Source organism: Lipotes vexillifer, unplaced genomic scaffold (genome assembly GCF_000442215.2).
Source record: "Lipotes vexillifer unplaced genomic scaffold, Lipotes_vexillifer_v1.1 scaffold76, whole genome shotgun sequence".
Lineage (NCBI taxonomy): Eukaryota > Metazoa > Chordata > Mammalia > Artiodactyla > Lipotidae > Lipotes > Lipotes vexillifer.
The window spans coordinates 1,207,771-1,217,935 of NW_006773751.1; positions in this window are offsets into that span (position 1 = coordinate 1,207,771).

A 10,165-nucleotide genomic window follows, 5' to 3' on the forward strand; every position below is an offset into this window, starting at 1 on the left:
TCCCCAAAGTGCACTGCACGCTGTGAAAGTCCTTGTAGCTCCTCGGTGGGATTGACGCCCCCATCCCTCCCCTCCCAGAGGAAGATTTCCACTGTGCGTGACCCTCGCGCTTTGGTTTGCTGGTGAGGTGTGCAGGGAGTGTTGCGGGTCCCCAAAAGAGTGTCTCAGCTTCCAGGGTGATTGGGTCAGAACTGAGACTTTGACCGACCAAATGTGGGGAGGGAGGGGTGGAGGAAAGAAAGGGGCAGAGACTAGAGGGTTTCACTTCCACCATCCCTCTTCAGGGGCAGAGTCTACCCCTGACTTCTTGGAAGGTGAGTTCCTGCAGGGCAGAGCCCCTGGCACATAAAAGGTTCTGAACTAAATGAACGTTTATGAAGGGATATGGTTAAAACCAGATGCAGCAGTGCCTCCGTCATTCAGTTGTCCCGGGTGGGCAGGGCATCCCAAGGAAATACACTTAAGAAAGTGTTCAGGGTCCCTTGAAATTTGGCCCCAAATCAAAGGAACCGAATAAAATAATTAATACTCTGCATTTGTAAATTCTTTTCCTCTAAGAATGTTACCTCATTCCAAACATATTTTTTACTTCAAGTTGGATAAAATTCCAAAGCAGAAGAAAGGATTCATATGGGGCAAGTAAGTTTCCAGCTATCCATGGTCAGAGTGGAGGAGCATAAAGAGTTAGCTTCGTTGATTCTTAAAGCCCTGTGATTTCTTTGAAGTGGTATGGTGGGGTTACTTTGGTATGATGGAAAGAGTTAGGGGATGTACAGTCAGAGGATCTAGGCATGAGACTTGCTGGGCCATTTAGGCCTAAATTTCCTCGTCTGAGAAATGATTGCTGTGACGATGAGATAATATGAAGTATTCTTCGTAAGCCATAGGATATGCCACATAAATGCTTTAGTTACTGGGACTGGTATACAAGTCATGATTCATATACTGTAGCTTCAAAATACTTTCCCAAGACCTTACTGGTTATTTCTCCAGATATACTAGTAAGACACAGACAACCTCTTTCCAGTCACCTCTGAATCGGGGAAGAAATTCAGTTGTTTTTCCAGGGCCACTCCTGTATCCTTGGCTCAGTTTGGCATCAAAATGCCTGATGACTTCCTTTTTACATCTTAGCCTATGAGATAGCTTCAACTACTACACACTCCAAGCGTAGGCACCAAAACCCAAGCCCAGAAGACAAAGGAGTTATAAAAGAATAAATGTTGACCCAGGACCAGAAAGACAATCTGTTGTCCAGAGAACAAGACAAGAGGGTGCACGGACTCAGGTGCCAGATGTGCAAGCTGGGGTGGGGGGACGGCGGGGGGCAGGACTGAAGGGCTCTATGTGCTGTTGAATCTACTATGGACTGAATTGCGCTCCCAGCCCCTGCATTCATATGTTGAAGCCCTAACTCCCAAATGTGCATCTGGAGATAGGGTCTTTAGGAGGTACTTAAAATTGAGTTCATAAGGATTGTAGCCTTATATGAAGAAGGAAAAGAGAGATCTCCCCATCACCATCACCAGAGTGTGTATATAATGGGAAGGCAGCCGTCTGCAAGCCAGGAAGAGAGCCCTCACTGGAACCCAACCATGCTGGCACACTAATCTCAGACTTCCATCCTCCAAAACTATGAGAAAATAAATTTCTGTTGTTTAAGCCACATAGTCCGCAGCATTTTGTTATGGCAGCATGAGCAGACTAAGACAAATATATCTTTGCTTGGAGCTGAACACCCTTCCTATCACCTCTGCCACCTGGCATTTTGTTCAGCACTTCCACAGTTGTCTCATTTTTAATTCCTAACTGTGTGAGTTGGAATTGGCAGGATTTATTTTTAAATGAAAGAGCTAAAACTCAGAATGATTAAGTGACTTGCTGAAAGTCACACAGATTGTGAATGGGCCAAACCAACACTTGAGTCTCCCCAGACAACATCTAGTCAACTAATGCTAAGTACTTACCATGTGCTAGGTTCTGATCTGGATTATGGGACTGGAAAGATGAATGTGATTTAGAGATGGGAAGGGCACAGTCTGGTCAGGAAGAGGAACATGTAAACAAATCATTACAGCAAAGAAAAGTGTCTACAAGGATAATTGGCCCAGCAGGTTTTTGGGGAAAGCGTTGCAGGCAGAGGAATCCTGGGAAAACATGGCTTTTCAGGGAGCCACAAGTATAGCTTAGAGCAGAGTACAGTGGAGGGAAGGAAGAGGCAGAGATGCTCCACAGGCCATTGAAGATACTGTTCCTCTTCCTCCTGCCCAAGGACTCTGATTGCCTCCCCAGGGCCCTGGCCAAAAGAGAGAACTGAACTTGAACAGAGATCAAGGCAGTCCTTAAGGGACCTAATATCCCTAAGGAGATGCAGCAGTGAACTCTTCAATTAGGTTCATATTGACATTCTATAGTAAATTATCTTTGTTTGATTGTTTGAGCTGGGGGGTCTCCTAAGGGTTAGTTTATTACAGCCCTAACCACTTGTAAATAAGTGATAATGTGCTTTAATTAAGAGAAGATATGAACTGCATACCTATGCGTTTTACTAGCAAGTGTCAATGTTTATATAGAATGGCTGGTTTCCAGAGGCACAGAGTCTTACTTAAACTAATACAGGATCATCCCTCACAATAGAAATGCAGAAAAGGATTGTAGTTAATGAAGGGACTAACATCTGTCTGCTCTGTTTTGGGAGCATTAGTCCAAGTTCTTACCAGTTGGATACGAGGATTCACTTACCTCCTACTGTTTTCTTTACAAGTTGCATACTTGTGTTTATCACAAGTATGACTTGTGATATCTGACTTTCAGGGACTTATTAAATCGCAGCACACAAATGCCCTCTCTTGAGGAGAGACTGCAAGTTGGGGAAGAAATGAATCCAGAAGGGCTATATGCACTCCCAGCCTCTCTCCCAGAAACTGGGTTCCGCAGGTATGCCCACCTCCCCAGGGTGCTCATTCCACACACCAGGCCAACAGCCAATTTAAGGGCTGGTTCTGGGATTTCAACATCTCTCTGCCTGGGACGAAATGTAGACTATCACCTCTGCCTCACTGGAGATCTCATTAGAACTTGAACTCTGGTCTTTGTTCTTTCCCAGCGGGTTCAGTACAGTCGAGAAGGTGAGGGGAGAAGGGGGGTCGGTAAAACCACAACTCCCAGAGCATCAAGGGTCCGACGGGCCTCTGAGATCTGGATGTGAGTTAGCAAGCAATTACCTACAAGACAGCCTGGTAACCAGAGAAGCGGCCGAAAGAATTTGATTCTACTCGCTCTGTGAGAGGATGTCTGCCTTCCCTCGAGCACCCCACCCCTCCCCAGCTTCTCAAGGCTAATTTCACCACCCTCTGCCTACTTTCCAAGTGATATTCCACCCTCAGTGGAAGCAAGGTCCCAGGGCTCAGAGGCAGAGGGCTCTGTTCTGGCTACATTCTGCTTGGTTTGGCCATTGTCAACATCACTGCTCTTTGTCTATATTGGGAGAAGGGGAAAGAATCAGAGGGTGCTGCTACCCTCCCTACTCCAATACCCCTACAGCCTTCAAACCCTTTGGGGGAAGAGAATTTAGGAAGAAAGAGGTGACTCAGAATTTTCTCAGAAACGGGAGTGGGAGCCCAGCTGGGCTGCAGGAAGTGTGGGGTCTGAGTGAAAGAAACCTCACATTCCTTTCTCTGTTTGGCTGTGAGCTTCCCCCTGCCTACTGTTGCTGGGCTAGTCCCCCCCCCTTTTTTTTTTTTTTTTTCACTTTCTCTGGTTCAGCTGATATCAATTCAGATCCTGGTACTGAAAGGCCTCTACATAGATAAGATTAAGGTCCCGCACTTATCTTCAAAGAATTTACAAGAAGGAAAGAATTTCAGGAGGTTAAAAAAAAAATGTACTTAAATAACAATACAAGGCAATAATATGTGCCTAGGAGAAGGGCCACTGTGGCTAATAGTCCCGTCATTTCTCACCTGAATTATTGAACGGCCCTGTAACTGGCCCTGCCTCACCCTGCCTCCAGGCTTTCCTCTTCTTCCACTCCCCATCTAGTCTCCACACTATAGCTGTGATGGATCTAAACGCAAATCCGATTGGGTCCCACCCCTACTTAAAAGCCGTCCTTGTTGGCTCCCCCACATCTTCCAAGATGAAACCAAAGCTCGTAACATGGCACCCTAGCCTTTTGTAGTCTGACCTCTTCTAATCCACGAAGCCATTCCCACTCCACACTCACGCTCCAACAGGAATGAAGCATTTGTGATGTCCAGATACTACTGGCTCTCTGGCCTCAGGGCATTTGCACAGGCAGCTCTATCTGCCTGGAATGCTTTTCCTCTTACTCGCCACTTGGCTAACTCCAATTTGCCTTTGGGGACTCAGCACAGAAATAACTTCCACCTCCCAGGAACCCTTCCCTGATACTCTGAGTTAAGCACCCCTCATCAATATCCCCTTATCACCACAGTATGAAGTCTGAATTATATAATGAGTTTTCCATCTCTCTCCCCTGTAAACATCAAGTTCCTTACTCATCTTTGTACCTAGAGCCCGGCACAGAGTAGACACTAAAAGACAGTTGGATGAAAGGCTGCCCAGCAGGCAGAGGAGCTCATAGAGAATATGGGAAGTCATTAGAGGCTTTTGAGTCAGAGGCTGATAATATCCGAAAACTATATTGTAAACTGGGTAATCCATTAGTTATTCAGTAGTGCTGGGAGGAGGGAGGTTGAGGGAGAGGGAGAACGACTGAAGTAGGAAGGGCTGGAAGTTGAGAAATGAAGGCTACAGTGGAGACTGGAAAGGGGATGGAAAAGAGCTTCACAGTGGAGGTAGGGCTAGAAGCTTGAGCAAGACATTTGGATGTGTCTAAGAGGGGGAGGTGGGAGGAGGTGAGGCCAAGGTCTGCAGCCCTGGTGCCGGAGAAGGAACTCCAATAGAGGAAGCAGACCAGGAAGCTGACCAAAGTCATGAGAAGGCACTGGATGCAGGTAGCAGTGGGAAGAGGGCTGCACGGGAATCTGATAAGAGGAGATGATCTGTTTGTTTTTAGAAATAGCTTCAGCTAATTAGGACAGAAAGCAAACCAACTGGAGGACTTTTGAGCTCTGCATTGCTTTTGTCTCTTGGTGGTCTAGGCATGGAAAGCCTAACAAGCTAGGGCCTTATCTTGTCCTTTTTTTTTTTTTTTTTGGCCATGCTGCGCAGCTTGTGGGATCTTAATTCCCTAACCTGGGATTGAACCCTGGGCCCTCAGCAGTGATAGCGCAGAGTCCTAACCATTGGACCTCCAGGGAATTACATTTTTTTTTTTTCTTTTTGTCCTTTCAAAAATAGTGATGAAGGCTCAGGAATGGTGTTGCTCGCTAAATCTCTCCTCCAGCTTCAGCACAAAATGATCCCACACCAAGTAGAGCTATTAATTCTTTTGCATTTCCCCCATGTTCCAGAGGACTTTGCTGGGGGATAATGCTGTTTCTCCATCTGGAGGGCACTATGTTTTATCAAATACACAGTTCTCAGTTCATTACCTTTTTTCTCCTTCTCACATTCTTCCTGTTTTCTGACTCTGAGTTTATTTTAGTCTTGTGTTTCTCTTGAAATTATCACAGACATCTGTCGCTCCTGCCTTCACCATCCGTCCACCCCTCTCTCCTCTCCCACTCCTACCCTCATCTCCTTAACCTCTCATCAGTTGCTTTACGAGACCTAAAACTGCTCAGCTTCCCTCCCTCTTCTCAGCATCCAGGGCCTCTTTGTTGGGCATGTCTCAACCTGTTCTCAGTCTCAGACTAACCCTCCATAACACCGAGAATGACAGATGAGGTCAGACTTGCTTGGGAGGGAAGGAAAGGCGAATTTCTTACCCAGGAAACCATGCTCATTCATAACTGGCTTTCCAAATGAGAACAGACTAGTGTGTGTGTGTGTGTGTGTGTGTGTGTGTGTGTCTGTGTTTTCTGCTGACAAAACCCCCAATTTTGCTTTCCTCAGAGCACATGCCTGCGTTCTGATGTTTTAAACTCCTAAAATATAAAGAGGACGAAGCATTAGAAATATACATCTTTAGATTAGTAGCTGGCAGGTGCTAGGGTTTGGGGGAGTGATCCTTTATCCTCCGGGATCCTCTTGCACATTGTTACCTTGCCATCTGGTAGGCTGGGGCTGAAGCTGCAAGAAGTCTTCTTGGGCTGAGAGTGAGGCAGAAAATGCAGGCGACTGATACTAACAAGGTCCCTGGAGTGATTTATTAGCGTCTCCAGTCTCCTTTTATTTGACAGGAGAAGGAAAAGAAAGTTGTTTATTCCTTCTGATAAGAGACACTTACTTAGTAGTTTATATATTCAAACCCCATTCACCTCAACAGGCCCTTTCAATTGACGCCATATCCTCTCTAGCTATCATCCTGGTGCTCTTTTGCTTCTTACGCCAAATTTCGTGGCGGGGAAGCTACAGCCGGAGCCTCCACATCCTTCCTTCCACTCCCTTTATGATCAAGTTTTCTCTCCCATCTTCTACCTGAATCTCTCTCAAAATTCACCAGTGACCATGTTTAGTTCAATGTTCCTGTTTTCCGTGACTTTTATGTTGCCCATCTCCCTGTGTAGAAGCCTGATTCCCACCTTTCCACAAACTGTGATCCTGCTGACAGAGCCTTCTTCCTACTCCAGCCCCTAACTTCATGCTTCCCCTTCACTAGGTCCTTAGCTTCTGCCCTTCTCTCTTGCCTGCAGAGTTTCTTTATGCTGTCAGCTTTAAGGATCATCCCTAAACTCCGCTATGCTCCCCCTGGAGAGCAGCATATGAAAAGGCGCAGAAGCCTGCAGCTAGTCCCACGTGTCAGGAGGCAGTGTATGAGGAAAGGAATGGCCAGAGGGAGCCAGGCTTGAGTGACCTCAAGGTGAGAAGTTCAAGCTAGACACCACCTGAACCCCTGCCACCGCCACCCCCATCAGTGGAAATAACTGCTTTTTACTTGATGTGCATGCAGATCACCTGGGGATCTTGTTAAATGCAGATTCAGTAGGTCTGGGGTGAGGCCTGAGATTTTGCATTTCTGGTAGACTCCCAAATGACCCATGCTGCTGGTCCAAGGACCATACTTTGAGGAGCAAGGGGCTAGATCACACTCACCTATGGTCAGATTTTCTGGGGGGTTTCTGTGTTGTCTTTGCATCTCATCTGGAATGTAACCCAACTTGAGGGCCAGGATCCAGTTGTTTGCATCTTTGTATTCCCTGCTGATGAGTTCCTTCTGGGTGTTCCTGTAAATACTTAATTGATGGAACCCAGGGCTGAGTTGTTTATATCTGCCGGCTTTGCTTTACAAACACTAATTTATCTTCAAATTACAATCGTGAGGCAAGTGGATACTTTTTTTTTTTTTTTAACTACAGATAGAAACCAGGAAAGATGAATGACTCTCCAAGTAGTGAGTCACATTTTCAGATTCTGGCCTACAAGTCCCTGGCTCAGCGGGATCCCAGTCCAGGGGGAATTCCAACACTGCCTCTGCTTGGGTTCTCACCTGCCCAGGCAAGATGCCCCACTCACTCTCTGGACCTTGTTTCCTCTTTCCTGACTGATCCGTAGGAGACCCTCCCCTCCTCACAGAGGAGCTCAGGAGCCTTAAGGAGCGGCAAACTCCATGTTAGGAGGCCAGATACCTCATGCTGAGGTGACTAAAAGGTTGAGAAGCAGACAGCTGTGCCAGCCACGCGCTAGAATCATCCACACACTGCATCTTTACAGATGCTCTCAGCAGTGCAGACTAGGAGCACCTTTTGTTGTTGTTTTTTTTTTTTTTAGGAGCACCTTTTAAGACATTTTGAAGAGGGAGTGAGTGAAGTGTAGGGAGAAAACCACAGAAATCACAGAGTAATAACGACCTCAGCATAGCATCCCATGTACTCTAAGTTCAGCTTCTGAAACTGAATCTTTGGGTTCAGGGATTTCTCCCATGGCCATAAAAATAAAAGCAACTCCAGTCTCTAAAGTAGGTCACGCAGTTAGAGAGAGAGAGAGAGAGAGAGAGAGAGAGAGAGAGAGAGGGAGGGAGAGGCTCGTGCTGATAAATGCAGATGTCAAGGTGCTTTCACCCTTTTCCAAACCAAAAATAAAAACTTGGAAATTGTCTGAAGAAAACAGGAGGTTGTGGTGCAGCTTGAGAAAAGCCAGGGGGAAGAAAGTGGGAGGGGTGCTCCTGCCCCGGAGAACGTGACTCCACGGCAATTCCCCCCCATCCATGACTGTTCCCACCCCACAGTCTCTCTTCACGATCTCCAGCTCACTTGCTGCCCATCACCTCTGTTGCATGATTCCAGTGGGTTGTAACTATTCCCCACTCCCACTTCTGTTAACTCACTGTAAAAAGTTTCTATTAATCAATCAAAGCCTAGAGAGGAAAGACAAAGCAAAGAAGCACTTTGGGACTTCTCCATTAGAGGAGGCCTGGGGATCCATTTTCTGTTCTAGAAAGCAGCATTGGAGTTCCGGCAAAGGCAAGGGGGATCTGTGTAGCCCACATTTGGGCTACGCTGACTTTGCCTCTCCTTTCCCCTATCTGGTCCAAGCCAAGCCAGTTTTCAGTGGCTGCTCCTGTTTCTAAGATGGGTACTCCCATACCCACCCCCTGCTATTATGCTGGAATCTGGGGTCTGGTGAGGCACCAGGGTTGGACCACCAGCAATCACAGCTGTGGCTTGATCCCTGGGGGGCAGAGTCTCTGGAGACTGCAAGTCTCAAGGTCAAGAAATCCAACTCTGCTCCTTCGTAGCTGGTGGTAGCATTCCCAATACCAGCTCTTCCCTGTGCCTCAGACCCTTCCCCAGGCAAACAATAGATGTGAGTGCCCTAGGAAGAGGATGGAGGGAGGGGAATCTTAGAAAGACCCAGCAGAGACAGAAAAATAAAACAACTACAGCATTGAAGAAAGTATCTGTGCCACAAAGGGCAGGATGATGCTGTGACTGGCTAGAAGGACAGAGCCATGCACTTGTGGATCAATTTGGAGAAAGACTCTTAATGGGTGGTGTCCTGGATTCAGGAAAGGCATCAAGTGTGGGGAGTAGCCTGAGGAAATCCTGCCCTCAGAGACAACTTCAGTGCTTTGAGCAGAGGGAACAGAATGGTTTTCTTTTACCTCAGAGAAAGCAAGTTGCCAGCAGCTGCCCTGCCCCAAGACTTGAGAGGTCAAATGAGTTGAAGAACACAAGCAGGTGGGAGCACATAGCTTTGGCACAGCTCTGAGTGCTAGAAAAACTGAAAGGAGCCTTGCCTTGTCATCTAGGGGAATGACTGGGCTGGAGCAGCCTGACAGCAGCCCAGTCCTGAAAGCCCAGGGAGAAAGCAGAGGGCTGGGATCAGGGCTAACTTGGTGCCTAGAAGGGGCGAAAAAGGGACGCTGCATTTCACCTTCATCCTGTAAGTTAGGGATGTGGCTTATGACACAGAGACTTCATGTGACCAGGTCCCAGAAAACCTGATTATATAAAATAAGTAGATCTACCAACAAATATCAACAGGCCTATTTTATAGCAGTCTCCTAAGAGAATTGCTACTGGAGAGGCTCGGTGGTGATGACCGGGATCAGCCCTTCTTTCTGCAGCTCCCCAAAGCTGACAGTCAAGACTCTTTCTCACCTGCCCGGAAGCAGGCAGCACCCAGCAGTGGAAACTGCTGCTGATCAGCAGAGTGGGGAGAGGGAGAGGCCCTGTCAGGAATCCAGTCCCTGGAGGCTTCTCTCTCCCTGCTTGTAGAATTCCAAAGGTCTGAGATAAACCGCAGGATACAGTCCAGCAACATCCCAATCGGGCTATATTCCTCTGGGAATGAGCAACAGCTAGACAGAGATTTTATTTTTAAAACCCTCATTCCCACTTGGGGCAGGGGGTGTTGGTAGGCATTGGGGAAAGCTGTGCTTGGATCAGGAAGGGGGCATTCTGCTAGATGTGAGTATCCTTTTACACTTTTTGTTCTTACATATTCTCTTCTCTAGTGTACCCTCAAGAATTGTTACTGAAAAACTCCTAGGGCCATGAGTTAAGATCACAATGATTCCTAACATCAACTCTGCTTCGACTCTATTTTTCCTCCCAAGGCTTTCCACTGGGTAGAATTTTAAATTTGAACAATGGTTCAAAGGCTGAGAGACAAACTGCTCATTACTGGAAAGAGT